Here is a 20,967-nt window from a genome sequence, read left to right as displayed (position 1 = left end):
TTCTTGAGCCGGCCCTGCTGAGTGGGTACCAGAACTCCTGGGTCTTTGCCCAACACTTTAACCGCTACACTGCGAGAGCTCCATAGAAGATCTGGCTCAAAGAGAAACCAAGATACCACTTGGGCAGCCCTCTGCTTTGATACCTCTGCAAAGTTGTTGTTGTTGTTTAGTCGTTTAGTCGTGTCTGACTCTTTGTGACCCCATGAACCAGAGCACGCCAGGCACTCCTGTCTTCCACTGCCTCCCACAGCTAGGTCAAATTCATGCTGGTAGCTTCAAGAACACTGGCCAACCATCTCGTCCTCTGTTGTCCCCTTCTCCTTGTGCCCTCCATCTTTCCCAGCATCAGGGTCTTTTCCAGGGAATCTTCTCTTCTCATGAGGTGGCCAACGTATTAGAGCCTCAGCTTCAGGATCTATCCTTCCAGTGACCACTCAGGGCTGATTTCCTTGAGAATGGAGAGGTTTGAGCTTCTTGCAGTCCATGGGACTCTCAAGAGTCTCCTCCAGCACCATAATTCAAAAGCATCAATTCTTCGGCGATCAGCCTTCTTTATGGTCCAGCAAAGTGGGGAAGGTTAAATCAACAGGGGCGGCAGAAAGTTCCCTGTTTGCAAACACACCCTCCTCCTCCTCCTCTTGCCCCCTAGGTTTTCCTCCTTGGCGGATTTATTATTCATGGTTGCGCTGCTGCCACTCGCTGAACAAGGCTTCAGCCGTGTGTGGGAGGCCAGACGCCAGGCTGTCTGTAAAGACTCCTCTTGTCTTGTTATTAACTTCTCCTTGGGCTTCCATTAAAGCGCAGCTTCTGTGCTTGGCTCCAGGCCTTTGCCGTTGTTATTGTGGCTTTTCGTTCGCTCTTTTCTTCTCCGTTCCTTCTTCCTTGCTGTCTTTCCTCCATCCTTTCTGTTTTCCCGGTTCCATCACGAGTGCATAATTACAGCTGTCTGGACTGCCATTATCTTCGAAGGTTTGTGCGAGTTTATGGCCTTGAACCTGCTCTTCCTTCTCCTTTGCATCCTGGATTTTCCCCCCTCTCCTCCCTGGCAGGAGGAGAGTCCAAACTGAAAAAAAAATGTTGGGAAAATATGATCTAATGTCCTGCAGCTGCTGGAACATTAAGCATTGTAATCTTTGTACATGGCTTGGAGCGCTAGACAAGAAGGTAGTTAAGAGGGGTTTTTATGAACAAAAATATTTATTTGCCTGCCTGCCTGCCTGGCTCATCTTTACATCCAGATGACCTGTTTATTGAGCATTCGTCCTGATTTGCTTGCAGGGAGATTAGACAATGTAGGCATTTTAACGGGCATTTGTTCCAATCGGTTTGCAGAGAGATTAGATAATGTGCCATCTCCACAGGTGTTGCCCCACGCTTTGCAGTACATTTCTCAATCACTTTCCATAACGCAAGAAGCCCTGATCTTTTGGGGGAAATGGTTTGTTTCCCAAACCGTCCCGACCACCTGAATTTGCTGGTATGGGCCTCAAATCCACCCCAAAACAGCAACAGAACAGGAATACCCTTTGTCTTCCCTACCTTTCCTTCATCCTTAGTGGTGCAGCAGCAAAGATGCTAGCACAGTTGCAAAGCTAAGCAGGGTCTGGTATGATTTCAGATTGGATGGGAAACCACATGCTGAGATTGTTGTATTGCAGGGGGTTGGGCTGGACAACTCTTGGAATCCCTTCCAACTCTATGATGTCATTTCCTTTCTTCTTCTACTTCTTTTACACTTTTCTACTCATCTGTATTTTTCTTTTGTGTAAACCAGCCATGGGACTGAAGGGCAGTGCAGAATTTTCCTTCCTTATTTTTATTTTATGCTTGCATTCTGCAGATAGGCACTGTCCCTCACACTTCCATTCACCTATAATTTCCTCTCTCATCTTTTACATCTTCTGGGAGCCAGCAGTGGTGTGGTGGTTAAGAGCAGTAGACTCGTAGTCTGGTGAACCGGGTTCGCGTCTCCACTCCTCCACATGCAGCTGCTGGGTGACCTTGGGCTAGTCACACTTCTCTGAAGTCTCTCAGCCTCACTCACCTCACAGAGTGTTTGTTGTGGGGGAGGAAGGGAAAGGAAATTGTTAGCCACTTTGAGACTCCTTAAGTGGGTGAAAGGCGGGATATCAAGTCCAAACTCCTCCTCCTCTTCTTCTTCTTCTGCATTTTTCTTTTACATGACCTTCTTAAAAATTGGTTTCCTGCTTTCTTCCCTCAGACACATACAATGAGACACATAAAACTGATCTGGGGTGAGTGGAGATTGAATGACCAGGACCAGATGAGGTCTAACCACAGCATATTCCTGCAGTGGAGTGGGAAGTGGGAAGAAACGTAGGCTATGCATTATAGATTGGAAAAAAGGTCAGATGGATTTAAGTGCCACCAGTGGCATAGCGTCAGTTGCAGGTGCCCGGGGCAGGTGCACTCTCACCTGGTGGGGGAAGGGGTGCACCACCTGAATCACCCCACTCCCACCAGAGCAAAGTGGGGCTGTGCTGAATTAAATTTCCATAGTGCAGTATTATTTAAAATGCACCATTTTTATGTTTGTTTGTTTATTTATTAAACCATTTTTGTTTCATTTTTGAAACAAACTTACTAAAGGTTTGCAATATATAATAAAATAAAAATGAAACAAATCCAATACAAAATAATAAAGGGGGGAAAGACAAAGAAAAGAGAAAAAGCAGAGGGAAAGAATCAATAACTATGCAGCTTCCATCACCATTCTAACGCCATTTAATTTAATACACAAGCACAAAAATTAATACACAAACAGATGTATATACTTTCACTAACAACACAGACATCGAGTTACTGTCGGGATAAAAAGGCAGGGTAGTAATGGTAATAATAATAATAATAATAATAATAATAATAATAATAATAATAATTTATATAAGGCTTGTAGTCAAAACAATTTAAGTCTCTTGTGAAGCCAGTAAATAAACACAGCCCATTGGTTGTTAGACCGTGGCATCACCTCCACATTACTGTTTTCATGTGGAATTGTTAGAAGGAACATAGAGATAAAGTGGAAGAGAATGCCCATTGCCACTTGCAACACTGCTTTGGCACTTAGCAAGGGCTGCCCAAACAAAAGCCCTCATGTGGCCTGTGGGCCATGGGCTGGACCACCATGTGCTAGGTGCAGATGGGCCACTTCAAGGCCCTGCCTACTCTTCCTTCTGTAAGAATCATAGAGCTCTTCATCTTTCAGATGGACTTAGGCCAGACAGTCCTTCAAAGAGAGGACACCTTCAAACAGGCAACTATCCTCTGAGAGCCCTTCAAACAGAGGATTGTCCTCTGTGTGGTAGGACACATGGCCATCCGAGCAAAGGCACCATCAGCTTCACCTACAACGCAGTGACCTCTAAATATTCCCTTTATTTTTACATTTCCATCTCACCTGTCCTCCAAAGAGTCCAAGGAAACACACGTGGTTCTCCCGCTTTGCATTTTATCCTTGCAAGAACACTGAGACAGAGACTGGCCCAAGGCCGCCCAGTGAGCTTCATAGCCAAGTGGGGATTCAAACCAGGGCTTGGGCCAACCCTCCAGCTGCTACGCCAGAGCTTTCCAAACTGTGTGTCGCAACACTTTTTCTGTCAGCTGCAATGCATAGGTGTGTCGTGCAAACGCTCCCCGGGCTTCTCCCGGGGCTGGAAAGGGGTTAGTTCAACTTCTGATTTGCTAGTAAAACTGAATTACTGTGTCGCAAAATGACACGTGTCTAAAAAAGTGTGTCACCAACATGAAAAGTTTGGAAAGCTCTGTGCTATGCCATAATCTCATCAAGCCGCCTGGGCTTGTGTCCCTCTAATTTGTGTGCCTTGCTCTGCAGTCCCAGCTTTGTGATACTGGCTGTCATCTCCGGTGGTGTAGCAGGGGTTGCCAGTGCCCGGGGCAGGAGTAAGAGTGAGGGAAACAGAGGGAGGAAGCAGGCACACTCAATTGCCTAATGGCGTGTATGCCACCCAGGTGATCACAGCTGCAGAGATAAGGAAAGAAGAGTCTTTCCGTTGTTTGGAGAGGTCACTTCCTGGTACACATGGAGAAGCCGCTTTCAAAAGAGCTCAGCAGCAGAAGTGCACAGCAGTATTGAGGCAGCACTGGGTGTGGACATTTTTCACCCCTAACCGTTTTGCACCCAGAGCAACTGCCCCTGTGGCCACCCACCCACTACACCATCATCACTCAGTATTAAGAGAAATGCACTCTGTACATGCTCAGAAGCTTTTCTGTCTTTTTTACTATTTTGTGTGCTCCTATTTAAATAATAATACCATACTGGCCCAAATATAAGCCACACTTTCCCCCCAAATTCCGACCGTGAAAAGTTAAAGTGCGGCTTAAATTCTCAACCTTACAATTATTGGCTTTTACGATGTCGCTGCTGAAACAGACATATGGTAAAATGGAACGGGTGTGAGTGCCTGCAGAATTTTATGGGAGTGGCTTATATTCAGGTATTTTTCTCTCTCTCCCTCCCCCCCCCCGCCCATTTTAAAGGCGTAGCTGATATTCAGGCCAATACGGTAATACAGTCATACCTCAAGTATTTTTGGGTTGTGTGCTGTGGCGATCCGGAAGTAACGGAGCGTGTTACTTCCAGGTTTCGCCGCTCGAGCATGTGCAGACAGTCAAAATGACGTCATGCGCATGTGCAGAAGTGGCGAATTGCGACCTGCGCACGCGCAGACGTGGGTTGCATTCGCTTCTGGATGCGAACGGGGCTCCAGAACGGTTCCCGTTCGCATCCAGAGGTACCACTGTAATAATAATATCACCTGGGACCCTGATATTCAGCACAAGTTCTGCAGCTCAGTTCTTGGCTAAGGTTTCTTCTGCAATGCTACATGCCTATATTTCATAGATGAGCTCAGCCTTATGGCCACCACCCCATAAAACCAAGAGGGTATGTTCTCTGCCTCCTGGTCTAGCGCGATCAAAAAGGGCCAGTGAAGGAGGCTCAGAGGTGTCAGCCTTGCTGAGTGAAATACAATGTTTGCACTGAGCCGTAATGTTTCTTTTGGGAAGCTGTATGAATGCAAGGGGAGAAATTGCAGCCAAGGATGTTAATCTTAAGCCCGGCATCTTGGAAACCTTTTTTGGGTAACTTGTCAAGGGCTGACGGAGGACGCCCAAGAAATGGGGGAGAAAACAGAGCTTTAGCAAAAGTGGGACCAGCAAGGAGAACTGATCTGGGTTAGACATGAGAGGGCGAAACGACTCTGACCAAATATTGTTTGTATCAGGGTGGAAATGATTAGGGAGTAGGTGGAGAGAGGAATGCCTGGTTCCACATTTGTACGTGTGACAGCATTGCTTCCAAATGACGTTGACTGGAAACATGGTCGGGAGATGGCCTCATTCTGGAGGCGTCACATCCTTCCAGACTTCTTCTGCAAAATGTCCCACTCGCGATGACAGCGTCTCCTCCTCATAAGCAAACAGAACTGCAGGGGCTGGAATGGGGTGCGCTGAATTTTGGGCTGCTCAGTCCACAGCCTGAGCTAGGCAGACTCTTGCCCTTCTCCAGCGTTACACTGACCTTAGTCCCTGGAGTACAGTTGTACCTCGGGTTAAGTACTTAATTCGTTCCGGAGGTCCGTTCTTAACCTGAAACTGTACTTAACCTGAAGCACCACTTCAGCTAATGAGGCCTCCCGCTGCTGCTGCTGCGCCGCCGCGGCGTGCTTTCTGTTCTCACCCTGAAGCAAAGTTCTTAACCTGAGGTACTATTAATGGGTTAGCGGAGTCTGTAACCTGAAGCGTCTGTAACCTGAAGAGTCTGTAACCTGAGGTACCACTGTATATGAAAAGGTAAGACGAAAGGAGCATTTCAGAGCATGTGAAGAGTGCCTATTTCCCATTGCTCAGAAACTGCCGTCAACCTCTGTGAAAATCGAATTTACAAATTTAATAAATAACAATAACTCAAACAGGGCTGGTGTCAGCACTTGGAGGACCTGAGATTCCTGGCCAGCTGTTGACACCCCACCATTGTCCACTGTTCAGGCCTGCCCTCCTGGGCACTCACAGACAAAGGTGGGGCTCGCCGCACACCCCTGGGACGCATGCCAGCCATGCCCCTGGATATACACTGCTCCCAGTCCCAGAGCAGGTAGCTCCTCCACTGCTCCTGGGCCCCCCTTTAAAGAATTAAATTATTTTTCTAGCCCAGCACTCCAAAAGTCACCAGACTAGTGGATCTGGATTCGGGTTTCAATTCCCCACAGTCCCCTGAAATAGGCCACATTCATACAAGACATATAAAGCACTATGATTTAAACTGTCATGGCTTCCACCAAAGGATTATGGGAGCTGTGATTTGTTAAAGGTGCTGAGAGATTCCACATTCCCCTTGCAGAGCTGCCATTCTCAGAGAGAAGGAACTCAGGGAATTGTGTCTCCCTGAGGGGAGTAGGGAATCTCCCAACAGCTCCCAGAATCCTTAGCAAATGACAGTTCCCAGAATGCTTTGGGGGAAGCGGCGACTGTCTAAAGTGGCCTGGTAGGAATTGTGCTCCTCTGGGGCCTTGTGGGTAATTAAAATGGCATCCAGATCGAGGCATTGGATGCTTCTCAGATCGCTGCTGCTGTCTCCATCACCACCACCTAAGTATGCCAGGGTCTACAGACATGAGGAGACCCACCACCCTCCCCAGAGGGCACTTTGCCTAGGGCAGTGGTGCCCAAAGGGTGTGGCAGGAGAGGGTGGCCAGTGTGGCAAGAAGATTCAAGGACAAGCAAGGGTGCCCACTTGGATAAATATGGAGGGGGCAGGTAAGCCCCGGCCCCACAAGATCGATGACAAAACATGGCACGCACACCCCCCCATTTGAATGGCAGTGCCCATCAACTTTGGGGGACCTGGCCCCCTATAATAATAAATAATAATTAACAACAACAACAATTTATTTATACCCTGCCCATCTGGCTGGGTTTCCCCAGCCACTCTGGGCGGCTCCCAATTGAATATTAAAAGCACAATACATCATTAAACAGTAAAAATTTCCTAAACAGGGCTGCCTTCAGATGTCTTTTAAAAGTAGGGTAGTTTCTTATTTCCTTGACATCTGATGGGAGGGTGTTCCACAGGGCAGGTGCCACTACCAAGAAGGCCCTCTGTCTGGTTCCCTGTAACCTCACTTCTCGCAGGGAGGGAACCACCAAAAGGCCCTCAGAGCTGGACCTCAGTGTCCGGGCTGAACAATGGGGTGGAGACGCTCCTTCGGGTATACTGGGTCAAGGCCGTTTAGGGCTTTTAGGGCTCATATATTTTAGGGGCTAAGGGACCTCGGCCCCAAGGAGCTGGCTCCTATGAGGACAATCAAAGAAACATTTCAGTATAGTATGATATCAATATTAATATATTGTGTATATCCAATATATATATTAAATATATAACCGGAAACAGTGCCCACGCCTCTCTGTAAGAGCATTGGCTATTCTTTTGCAGTTCTCCGCAATGTATTGTTGCTAACAGGGATTTTCAATTCTGACACATATGAAAGATGGGGAAAGAGAAAGTCTTCTTCGTGTAGATGAGGAGATGAGAGTTTGTCTCCAATTAGACCTCGTATAAATGAGATTACCCGCCAAAAGCAAACTCACACCTCTAATTGGGTTTGTATGCATATATAAGGTACACATGTACGAGGCTCGTTTATAATTATATTTTGGGAGTGATTCATGCTCTTATGCAGCTGCATTGTTATATACTTTCTGGATGTCCCATGAACATATAAAGTAGTCATGTTCTGTGCTATAAATCAAGCCCTGCTAGGTGTTGTTTCTTTTTGTTTCCCAATGTATTTATTATCAATAAAAAAAATCAGCATGGCATGAGCAAGTTTTTATTCTGAATGTGTGGCTCAGAGAAAAAGTATGAGACCACTGGCCTAGGGTCTCTTCTCTTGGGGGTTCCCCAGCTGGTCCTCCTGCCATTCCCCAGATGGTTGGATGGCCATCTGTCATGGATGCTTTAGCTGAGATTCCTGCATTGCAGGAGGTTGGACTAGATTTCCCTTGGGGTTCCCTTCCAAATCTACAGTTCTGGGATTCTAGGATTCTAGGATTTCGCCAGTCCATTAAAGGGAAAGGGACCCCTGACCGTTAGGTCCAATTGCGGACAACTCTGGGGTTGCGGCGCTCAACTCGCTTTACTGGCCAAGGGAGCCAGCGTACAGCTTCCGGGTCATGTGGCCAACATGACTAAGCCGCTTCTGGCGAACCAGAGCAGTGCACGGAAACACCGTTTACCTTCCCACTGGAGCGGTACCTATTTATCTACTTGCACTTTGATGTGCTTTCGAACTGCTAGGTTGGCAGGTGCAGGGACCGAGCAATGGGAGCTCACCCCATCACGGGGATTCGAACCACCAACCTCCTGATCAGCAAGCCCTAGGCTCTGTGGTTTAGACCACAGTGCCACCCGCCAGTCCATTACAGCCCTCCAGAAGATTCTCAACTACCTCTCCCATCATCCCTGACTATCAGCCACAATAGCTTGGACTAATGGCCGTTGCAGGTCAACAACATGGGGTCGGCCTAAGGTTCCCCATCCTTGGCAGACAGGGTGGACGGTGGAAGGCAATCATCTTGTATTCAGGTCCTGCACTAAGCTGAAGTCTTCTTATGAGGTCCTTTTCTGCGTGCCACTAGGCTTTATTGGCACTGATGTCACTGGGGGGTGAGATGCGAGAGGGTCTTCTCGGTGGTGGCCCCCATTACGTGAAGCTTCCTGCCATGGAGAATATTCTGCCTCTTCCCTTGCTGGAAAAGCAAGGTTTTCAAGCAAAGATGGAATACCAGGAATCTTTTTCTCTACACACCCACCCCTTCTGTCTGTATTATAAACTCTTCTTATTGCAGTTTGGCTCCATGCTAAGTCATTAATTCTTTTCTGGTTATACTGCTGCTCTTGTTCTCTGTTTTGATGTGGTTTTTATAATTTATGATGGATTGCTTTTGTTACTTGCTCCAGGCAGCTCCATTTGGTAGAGGAAAAGAGGTTGCGATCCTTAGAATGAATAAACGAAATTAAAAACTTTATTGCTGAGGACAGGCCCTGGGACTGAGACCTAAATTTAAAGTAACACTTAAAACGCCCCTTGTCTCAAGATATGCAGGAGTTAAATGTGGTGACAACAAAGATTTCAACACCTGCTCAAAGTTCCTGCTACTGTTACTTTGCCATATATATTTGAAAGGTGAGGACTACTAACCCACATTTTCCCTTGCATAGTTGCAAAGAATGATGGTATGCTTTTGCGTGAAAAACACTCCCTCCAAGAGAAAGCTCAGCTGGTGAGAGCCGATTGGATTGCAGCCAAACAGGGTCACCAAGTTAGAAATAAGACGTAGATGATACTAGTATGCTAAGCAGAACCACAAGATTTGCAAAGGAGACATAGCTGGCTGGCTGGTTGGATTTGCAGGAGGGCTGAAAACTCAAGAACCAATGTGGTTTAACTGTTAGCATGTTGGACTAGGACTTGCGAGTGCAGGGTTCGAATCTCCACTCAGCCATGAAGCTTACTGGGTGACCTTGGGCCTGTCACTGTCTCTCAGCCTCACAGGGTTGTTGTTAGGATAAAATCTGGAGCGGAGAACCATGTTCATCACCTGGATCTCCTTGGAGGAAAAGGTGGTACAGTCATACCTCGGGTTGCAGTAGCTTTGGGATGAATATTTTCGGGTTGCGCAACGCAACGACCTGGAAATAACGGAGCGCATTACTTCTGGGTTTCACCACTCGCGCATGCGCAGGCACTCAAAATGATGTCACGCGCATGCGCGGAAGTGCCGAATCGTGACCCGCGCATGCGCAGATGCAAGGACGCAGGTTGCGTTCGCTTCTGGATGCGAACGGGGCTCCGGAAGAGATCCCGTTCGCATCCAGAGGTACCACTGTATATAAATTTAATAAAATGAATGGCAACAACATTGAGTTGTGGGTCCCACTTCTATGATTTTTGATGCAGGAAGTGGCTCTAGTTCCCATGCAGTCTATGCATGACTTGTAGAGCAGCGAGTGATGCTCACGTTACACTTGACTTCTATGGAAAGAACTGCTGAGTTTTGTGAGCAAAGAGCAGGAAGCTGACATGGACACTGTCCCATGAAGAGCCGCCTTTCCCAATGGTCTTAGTGGTTCGTTGCGCCAGGGCGCCAGCCTCTCAGGGGCAACCTAGTGAGTGGGGGAGCTGCGAGGCTTTGCCAGCAGCCTCCCCTTTCCCTGCATGCCCGCCAGCTGCACCCCGCCAACTATATGGCTGGCGGGCACACAGCTTCCCTCCCAAACCTCTGCACCTGCTAAAGATGTCCATGCTCCCAGTCGTTGTCCTCCTCCTGCTTCCTGGTGAAAGGTGACGTGCAGCACGTTTTCCTGCTTGATCGCCGCCGCCACGCCGGGGATCGGGGCAGTGGGAGAGGCAGAGGACATTTTCCACTGCCCCTCCCTTGTTTTGGAGTTGCCAGGGGGGCACCGGAGGGATCTTTGCACCACAGCGCTGGATATGCTTAAGACGGCCCTGGTCCCATGCAATGCTCACATCCTCCACAGCTTCTGTAGGCAGCGTACATCATCACCATCATCATTTTATTGTTTGTTCCCCTGCCCATCCGACTGGGTTGCCCCAGCCACTCTGGGTGGTTTCCAGCATATACAGAAACATAATAAAACATCAAACATTTTTTAGAAAACTTCCCAATACAAGACTGCCTTCAGATGTCTTCTAAAGGTTGTGTAGTTCTTCATCTCCCTTGACATCTGATGGGAGGGTGTTGCACAGGGCGGGCACCACCACCAAGAAGGCCCTCTGCCTGGTTCCCTGTAACTTCGCTTCTCGCAGTGAGAGAACCACCAGAAGGCCCTCGGAGCTGGACCTCAGTGTCTGGGCTGAATGATGGGGGTGGAGACGCTCCTTCAGGTATACTGGACCGAGGCTGTTTAGGGCTTTAAAGGTCAGCACCAACAATTTGAATTGTGCTTGGAAACGTACTGGGAGCCAGTGTAGGTCTTTCAGGAACGGTGTTATATGATATTGGCCGCTGCTCCCAGTCACCAGTCTAGCTGCCGCATTCTGGATTAAGTGTAGTATCAACCAAGGCGAACGTGTGCGTTTTCAGACTTCCTTTCCCTCTGCTTCCCATGCAGGAAGAGTCCTAATTTTCAAACACACACCAAAGCCCCACAGATTAATTGCTTGGCTACCGAAAAGGTCTCCCCGTCGACAGGTTGTAATAAGGACAGGTGGTGGCTGGTTCTTTTCCTGGCAAAAGAGGCCAGAGTTTGGATTTCCATTGCCAGGCTGGGCAATTATCGCGTCAAACCTCGGAGCCTTCGCCCTGCCTTCCCTTGTTGAAAGTGGCCCCTGAAGAAACTCAACACCCGACAAGATTTAATTGCTCTGCCAGCGGCAGACTAGGGCTGAAGCTTGGCTGTTCTTTCCTTTTCGTGGAAAGCAGGTCTCATTTGCATTGCTACACACCTCAAGCTGTCAGGCTTCTTCTCAAAGGCAGGGCTGATAACCTATCGCAAGGATCAGACCTACCACTGTGCATGTCTGTGCCACAATCTGCTTCTGCTCTGCTATAGGTAGGTTCAACTCTGAGTATTTGCTACTGTAACTAAAGGAAGAGCAGCTGTCCTTTGTCTTTAAGTATGTCCTTAAAGGTAAAGGGACCCCTGACAGTTAAGTCCAGTCGTGAACGACTCTGGGGTTGTGGCGCTCATCTCGCTTTACAGGCCAAGAGAGCTGGCATTTGTTTGCTCCGCGGACAGTTTTTCCAGCTCATGTAGCCAGCATGACTAAGCTGCTTCTGGCGCAATGGAACACCGACACCAGAGCAGCGCACGGAAATGCCATTTACCTTCCCGCCTGAGCGGTACCTCTTTATCTACTTGCACTGGTGTGCTTTTGAACTGCTAGGTTGGCAGGAGCTGGGACCGAGCACCGAGAGCTCACCCCATCACGGGGATTCGAACCGCCGACCTTTTGATCGGCAAGCCCAAGAGGCTCAGTCATTTAGATGACAGCAGCACTTGTGTCCCACTATGTATGTCCTTAAGAATCCTTAAAACCCCCCCTTTCCAAGATTTCGCGGGCTGCCCACCTGCTAAAAGGCCAAGTTGAAGTGTTGGTACTAACATATTCAGCCCCTGTACAGCTCAGGACAAGCTTATTTATCTTATAGAATCATAGGGTTGAGAGGGAAGCTGAGGATCATCTAGTCCAACCCCTGTAATGCAGGAATATGCAGGGGATCGAACCTGAAACCTTGGCGTGCTCTAACCAACTGAGCTATCCAGCTGTCCCGAGACTCTGCAATCTAGCTGAGCTATCACAGTCTTCAAATACCAGAAGTGCTGTCACACAGAAGAGGGCAGATACATCTTCTCTTGCTGCCCTCAAGGGCTGAACTACACCTAGTTGGTTGGTATTTAACAGGAGGGTAGATTTTTGTTGAACGTAAGGATAAAAATCTTAAGGGTAAGAGCAGTTTGACAAGGGAACCAATTTACCTGGGAGTAGAGATGAAAGAATATGTCTATCTCATTTTCCCCAATCTTAAATTCAGCCCCCCACATTTCCAAATCAGTTTGCGATTATTATTTTTAGGTCCTCGTGTAGATTTGTTTTAGTATGAATTCCTCCTGAGATACACATTTTTCTATGCAATTGTGCCTAATATACACATCCCCCCCCCTGCAAAGCTGCTTTCCTTAATATAATGCACACTTAACCACAGTCCATGTGTATTTTTACATATGACTCGGCTGGAGAAAAACACAGCAAAAATTCAGAGAAGGACAAATTTTGGTTTGTGTATTGTTCCAGAAAGTGTGGAATTGGTATGTTTGCCTGTAAATGCAAACTGAATCACATCTCTCCCCCATCCTTATCTGGGAGTTATTGGGTTACCGTCACAGGATGCCCTCCAGCAGAAGATGGATGGCCACCTCTTGTGGATGCCATAGCTCTAAACCTTTTGCTTTTAGTGTGTCAGGGAACTGCCATCGGAACGAGAGGAGGAGGAGGGGCTCCAGGACGATGCTGGAGAGGGGCCAAGTAGGGAGAGAGGCAGGTCTCCTGTTGGGGAAGAAAATCAGCGCGACACCGGGGATGGAGGGGGGCCAATGGGGGAAGCGGAGAGCAGGCTCAGAGACTCTTCACTGGACACCAGTGGAGAGAGCACAGGTCTTCCGCTACCCACGCCCACCCTGCGCAGAAGACTTCCGCGCAGGGAGAGTAGGAGGAGACTGGGCGTCAAACAACTTTTATGTTGGAAAAGGTTGAAGAAACGCCCACTGACGGATTCTGCCAGCGACTGAACAGCCACGAAGTGAGGGGCTGTCCAGCCAGGAAGGGTTTAACCAGGCCACCTAGCCAGGAGTGGCGGCAACTTACGCACGAGCAACCCCATAACATTATATAGTGGAAAATTGGACTAGTTGACTTACAAAACCCCTTTCCAATTCTGCCATTTTCAGGGAACAATAATATCATAATGTGTAGCAGCATCCACATGGGATGTTAACATCGTAAGTCAGAAGCAAAGTGTTGGAAAACAGGCGAGGCTTCCCCAAAAAATTATGTGAAAAAGCTTATAGATCACTCTGAACCAATTCCAAATTGAGCCAAGGGATGTTCACCTATCACCAGAGGTCCTGATGGGTGGAATCTGTCAGAATGTTCAGGGATGCAGGAGAGGATATATTGTTTGATTATATCCTTTCCAACTTGTGTTAACAAGTTCTACAATTTAGCAGAGTAACATTCCCCTTTTAAACTTGCACAGCGGATGCATTTATTCAGGCTCACTAAAGCCTCTAAAATAAGTTTCCTTGGTAATTTCCCCTTTAGTCCCTCATAAAAAGATAGACACGACACAGTCTTCTATAAAAGTAGAAAAAAGAGTTTACTCACTCATTCTGTTCACAGATGGATCCCAGAAGGCAGACTTAAGTTACAAAAGTAATGTACAGTGGTACCTCTAGATGCGAACGGGATGCATTCTGGAGCCCCGTTCGCATCTAGAAGCAAACGTAACCCGTGTCTGCGCATCTGCGCATGCACGGGTCACGTTTTGGCACTTCTGTGCCGGAGCGCAACTCGAACGCACTCATCCCAAAGCACATTCAACCCGAGGTATGACTGTACCTGGAATCTATCCCATAAAGAGATAGTCCCTTTGTCCTCTCTTGGATGGAAGCCAAGAGAGCATCTTAGGATAAGCAGATGTTGCTTCTTCGACGAATGTAGTCAGAAAGAGAGAGATGGCGGCCTCCGCTGAGTTATTTTGTTACCTGCATAAGTGAGGTCACGCCCACCTCTGGTCATATGCAGAGGAAGTCTGTCCCAGCCTAGGAGGAAACAGGAAGTTCGACTGGCTGGTCAGACATCCTCTTTTTATGTCCACTCTAGGGATGTTGTACTTGACTGCTATGTGTTTCACATCCCACAGAATCAAAGTTTCCTTTGAAACAATACTGAACGCAAGAACTTCCTTTAAAAAGTAGGGAACTGTTGAGATAGGTCAATAGCACATGACTCTCAATCTCAAGATTGAGCCCTGCTTTGGGCACAAGATTCCTGCATTGTTGGGGGGTTGGACTTCAGATGACCCTCATGGTCCCTCCCAACTCTATGACTCTATGAGATGTGAAGCAACGGTAAAAGAGAAACACGGAGTGCACATCTCTGATTAGGGCCGCAATCAATCCCTACACAACTGAGATTCAGGGTAAAGAGTTCTAAGCAGTCTTGAACAAAGACACCTCTTCATTATATGATTTAGGCTTCCAAGAATTAGAGAGTCTTCAACGTATGGATGAACCAGAAGCAATGCCGCCGCAGAGACTTAAGCGCAATCATAGGAGGCTGACGCTCATTAGGATTAAACAAACAGCAGTAAATGATCTTTTCGAGTTCACTTAAACAACCAAGACAATTACTGTCTTTTCTTGTCCCACGGTTGATTTTGGCCCCGAGTCAACAATGTGAGTGATAACAGGTATGCTTTGTGCCGTTGTCTTCGCAAGATCTTCATGCTGTCTGTCTTGCACAATGCTGAATTCAGCACTCTACGTCTCAAGCAACCAGTTTCTGAAAATGCAGACAGCCGCCTCTTTTTGGACAGGAATGATGAAAACTTCATTGGAGACTGTGTGATTGACAGCACGGCTTTGCAGAGTGGCAGAGAAATGTATCTGCTGCTTTGGCTGCTTCTTATAGCAGGATGATGCTTCTTGCTGAAACGAATTTTGCTACCCTCCAACCTTTCTCTGGTGAAAATAGGGACACCCCATTCCATAATGATAACTTTACTATTTATACCCCACATATCTTACTGGGTTGCCCCAGCCGCTCTAGGCAGCTTCCAACATACAGTGGTACCTTGGTTCTCAAATGCCTTGGTACTCAAACGCCTTGGTTCCCAAACACCGAAAACCCGGAAGTGTTCCAGTTTTTGAACGTTTTTTTGGAAGCTGAACATTTGATGCGGCTGTCGGCTATTGTTTCCTGGGCGCCTGCACCAATCAAAAGCCATGCCTTGGTTTTTTCTGAACATTTCAGAAGTCAAATGGACTTTCGGAACGGATTGTTTGAGAACCAAGGTACCACTGTATATAAAAACACAATAAAACATTTTTTTAAAAAAACTTCCTTATACAGGATTGCCTTCAGATGGCTCAGGGGTCGGAGAACTCCATACCCTCCAACATTTCTCCAATAAAAATAGGGAGATCCTAAGGAAAAGTGGGACATTCTGGGATCAAATCAGAAACCGGGACAGCTTCACTAAATCAGGGATGTCCCTTGAAAATAGGGACACTTGGAGGGTCTGAATTTTGGGGACCAAGTGAAGTGGATGAAGGATCTGTGAACCGCCCTGAGATCTTATGATGAAGGGTGGTATATAAACCTAATAAATCATCATCATCATCCCGGGAGGTCATTCAGTCTACCCCCTGCTCAATGCAGAATCTACAGTGTGGGACACACAAATACAACATCCCTAACAAGTGGCAGTCCACCACTAGTTAAACACCTCCAGTGAAGGACAGACAACCACTTCCAGAGACAGTTTGTTCTACAGTTTGGAGAGCCAGTGTGGTGTAGCTGTTAAGAGCAGTAGATTTGTAATCTGGTGAACCGGGTTCGCGTCTCCGCTCCTCCACATGCAGCTGCTGGGTGACCTTGGGCCAGTCACACTTCTCTGAAGTCTCTCAGCCCCACTCACCTCACAGAGTGTTTGTTGTGGGGGAGGAAGCGAAAGGAGAATGTTAGCCGCTTTGAGACTCCTTCAGGTAGTGATAAAGCGGGGTATCAAATCCAAACTCCTCCTCCTCCTCTACCGTCAAACAGTTCTCATTGTTGGGACGTTTCTCCATCTGCTTCCTTGCCATTTCCACCTATTCCTTCTAACCCTTTCCTCCACAGAGGAATCTTTGGCCCCCAGGTGTTGCTGAACTACAACTTCCATCATCCCTGACCCTTGGCCATGCTTACTGGGGCTGATGGGAGATGTAGTTCAGAAAGGGCCAAAGGTTCTTCCCACCTGATCTATTTGCTTCCTTGCCATCCCCACCCATTTACTCTACTCCAGACTTCCTCAACCTCGGCCCTCCAGATGTTTTGAAACTACAATCCCCATCACCCCTGACCACTGGTCCTGCTAGCTAGGGAACATGGGAGTTGTAGGTCAAAAACATCTGGAGGGCTAAGGTTGAGGAAGCCTGCTCTACTCCTTACGTCGGGAACAACAAAGTCCTTCTTCCTGTGTTCAGATATTGAAGTGGGGAAGGACTTCGGATTTCCAAAGAGCACAGCATTCCATTCCACCCATTTCTCCTCTAGGGGCAAGAGCCAAGTCACTTCCATACTCTGTAATATTAAACCTGCCGCACGGCCTGAGCTGTTTGTCGCTTGGACCAAAGGGAGTGGGGGCGGGTGGGCTTTGCCATGGGAACCTAATTCAAGGGGGTGTCAAAAACATGATTAAAGTTAATAACAGGCATATATCCATTCTTTACAGCAAATAAAATTAATTTGTTATTATTAATTTATTACCCGCCCTTTACCCTAAGGTCCTGGGGTTTTAGCATTGAAACACAATTTTAAAAATATATATTAAACAACTTACAATCATAAAAATTAAGTGGGTCATTTATTTGATTTAGGGAAGGCAGCCCCCCCCTTTGCCACACCCATGAATGGAATCCTTTTTTTTTTTTTTTAAGTTGGGAATCCTAATTCTCATATGGAATATTTTTAACAGGGCCAAAACTTAGGTACCTTGTAGCCAGGACAAATAACACAAAGTGTGCCGCATAGACAGCCCCATCTTTTATGACACACAAAATTAGCCTTAGTTGTTATAGAAAACGATCAAAGAGTACATATCATTTGCACATTCATTTGCAGTAACATCACAATTGCAGTTAAATCAGGAGCATGAAAAAGAATCGTAGTCATTCTAATGATTTATTACATCAGTGACTTTGCATGTTATTATTTTTGCTGCAGCTGCAAATTTCATCCCCAGCAACCCTCCAAATACATTCAGAACCGCCCATCACCAAAAAGCTAACCTAGCTTGTTTGAAGGGACTTAGTTGTGAGAAAAACATGGTCAGGATTGCCCTGCAGGCTTCTATATGGCAGGCTGCTATTTGAGACCAAGGAGCAGGATTGGCAAAACGAACTGGGACCTGTGTTTTATAGCCACATCGTAGAGTTCAACTGGTTTAACAGTCGCTCTCAGAGGAACTGTAGTGCTGCAGAGGGTGTCCCTGTTAGAAGAATGCTAAACCAACTACAATCCCAAGATGCTTTAGAAGAAACCAAAACTGGTATAAAATTTTAATCTGCCTAGGTCACCCAGAGACAAACAGAACAGAATATATTTGTTATTATACTGAAACAAGACATAAACTGAATAATGTTCAGCCAGCCGAGGATTTTAGAATTAGTGTGGTCTTTGGAAATTAAAAATAGAATGGGATAAGAGAGTATTTTTCCCCCAGAATCTTCTCATTTTTGGAAGGGTCATTCTATACATGCTTGTCCCTTAATTACCGGTACTCTTGGTTGTTGTTGTTGTTCAGTCGTTTAGTCGTGTCCGACTCTTCGTGACCCCATGGACCAGAGCACGCCAGGCACTCCTGTCTTCCACTGCCTCCCACAGTTTGGTCAAACTCACGAGAACACTGTCCAACCATCTCATCCTCTGTCGTCCCCTTCTCCTTGTGCCCTCCATCTTTCCCAACATCAGGGTCTTTTCCAGGGAGTCTTCTCTTCTCATGAGGTGGCCAAAGTATTGGAGCCTCAGCTTCAAGATCTGTCCTTCCAGGGAGCACTCAGGGCTGATTTCCTTCAGAATGGATAGGTTTGATCTTCTTGCAGTCCATGGAACTTTCAAGAGTCTCCTCCAGCACCAGAATTCAAAAGCATCAATTCTTCGGCGAGCATCAATCAGCTTCTTTATGGTCCAGCTTTCATTCCATACATCATTACTGGGAAAACCATAGCTTTAACTATACGGACCTTTGTCGGCAAGGTGATGTCTCTGCTTTTTAAGATGCTGTCTAGGTTTGTCATCACTTTTCTCCCAAGAAGCAGGTGTCTTTTAATTTCGTGACTGCTGTCATCATCTGCAGTGATCATGGAACCCAAGAAAGTAAAATCTCTCACTGCCTCCATTTCTTCCCCTTCTATTTGCCAGGAGGTGATGGGACCAGTAGCCATGATCTTAGTTTTTTTGATGTTGAGCTTCAGACCATATTTTGCGCTCTCCTCTTTCACCTTAATTAAAAGGTTATTTAATGCCTCCTCACCTTCTGCCATCAAGGTTGTGTCATCTGCATATTTGAGGTTGTTTATATTTCTTCTGGCAATCTTAATTCCGGTTTGGGATTCATCCAGTCCAGCCTTTCATGTGATGTATTCTGCATATAAATTAAATAAACAGGGAGACAATATACAACCTTGTCGTACTCCTTTCCCAATTTTGAACCAATCAGTTGTTCCCTATCCAGTTCTAACTGTAGCTTCATGTCCCACATAGACATTTCTCAGGAGACAGATGAGGTGATCAGGCACTCCCATTTCTTTAAGAACTTGCCATAGTTTGCGGTGGTCAACACAGTCAAATGCTTTTGCATAGTCAATGAAACAGAAGTAGATGTTTTTCTGGAACTCTCTAGCTTTCTCCATAATCCAGCGCATGTTTGCAATTTGGTCTCTGGTTCCTCTGCCCCTTCGAAATCCAGCTTACACTTCTGGGAGTTCTCGGTCCACATACTGCTTAAGCCTGCCTTGTAGAATTTTAAGCATAACCTTGCTAGCATGTGAAATGAGCGCAATTGTGCGGTAGTTGGAGCATTCTTTGGCACTTCCCCTCTTTGGGATTGGGATGTAGACTGGTCTTCTCCAATCCTCTGGCCACTGCTGAGTTTTCCAAACTTGCTGGCATATTGAGTGTAGCACCTTGACAGCATCATCTTTTAAAATTTTAAATAGTTCAGCTGGAATATCATCACTTCCATTGGCCTTGTTATTAGCAGTGCTTTCTAAGGCCCATTTGACTTCACTCTCTAGGATGTCTGGCTCAAGGTCAGCAACCACACTGCCTGGGGTATATGAGGCATCCATTTCTTTCTGGTATAGTTCCTCTGTGTATTCTTGCCACCTCTTCTTGATGTCTTCTGCTTTGAGATGGTTGGATAGTGTTCTTGGAGCTACCAGCATGAGTTTGACCAAACTGCAGGAGGCAGTGGAGGACAGAAGTGCCTGGCGTGCTCTGGTCCATGGGGTAACGAAGAGTTGGACACGACTAAACGACTAAACAATAACAATGTTTGACCTGGTGATATATCCTGAATCATGAAGTGTCTTAGGGCTGGGCAATATAACGTCCAAAACCAATCTGAAGTCCATTTTGTGATATCAGTTTCATAATTTTTGACCTTGCAATATATCGTGAATGAGGGTGGGTGGATGGATGGGTGCTAATACAAAAATTACAATGTGGGGGGAAACCGTGAAGGCATCCAGTGCCTCCATCCTTATTTCAGACACCATGAAATATCTGTAAATAAACAGTGATGTTTAGCTGGTGACATGGCACGCTGTTGAAAACCAGATACCACTTAGCCCAGGCTTCCTCAGACTCGGCCCTCCAGATGTTTTGAGACTACAATTCCCATAATCCCTGACCACTGGTCCTGCTAGCTAGGGATCATGGGAGTTGTAGGCCAAAAACATCAGGAGGGCTGAGTTTGAGGAAGCCTGGCTTAGTCCTAGTCACAAACAGAAAACAATGAGATAGTATTTTTTTAAAGAAAACCTTTCAAGCAGTTCCATACTTGACTCAACATACTATATTAAAAGGATAGAGAAACCATACCCATCAATAGGGCAAGGCGTCTTTCAATTGTATTATGCTTTCTACAGCTCTTTTAACCATTAAATCTTAAGGGAATTCTCTCCCCGCACCTTCCTAAGTGTGTTGACAAACTTTTCTATCTAGATTCCTCTTCATTTCCCCAGAGGGACTTGGAAGGGCGAAGGGGACTTGTCCAAACCTGTCCACACGGCGTTTTTCGCCATCTCAGCCCCGGCCCCCATCCTCCCCCGCCGGACCTAATTATTTACTGTGTCGTTTTTCTCTGAAATTTCAGATACTCCCCAAGCCAGCTCCCCTGCTGCCTCCCTCCCTCCCTCCTTCCCTGCCAGCCAGCCCCGCCCACTCGCAGGGTTGACAAACATTTCAGCCCTGGACTTCCCTTTCCTCTCTTTCCAAGATGGGCGAGGAAAATAGGACAAGCCCCAACCTGTCGCTGCTGCATCCCTAACTTAGGCTCCCTGTGCGTTGTGCGTGTGTGTCGAGGGTGCGCGGGGGGGGGGGGAGAGAGAGAAGGCAGGAGGTAGGCGGGGCTTGA

The sequence above is a fragment of the Podarcis raffonei genome, chromosome 13 (assembly GCF_027172205.1).
Source record: "Podarcis raffonei isolate rPodRaf1 chromosome 13, rPodRaf1.pri, whole genome shotgun sequence".
Taxonomy (NCBI): domain Eukaryota; kingdom Metazoa; phylum Chordata; class Lepidosauria; order Squamata; family Lacertidae; genus Podarcis; species Podarcis raffonei.
The sequence above is the reverse complement of the archived record's forward strand: the minus strand, read 5'-3'. Positions refer to the sequence as shown.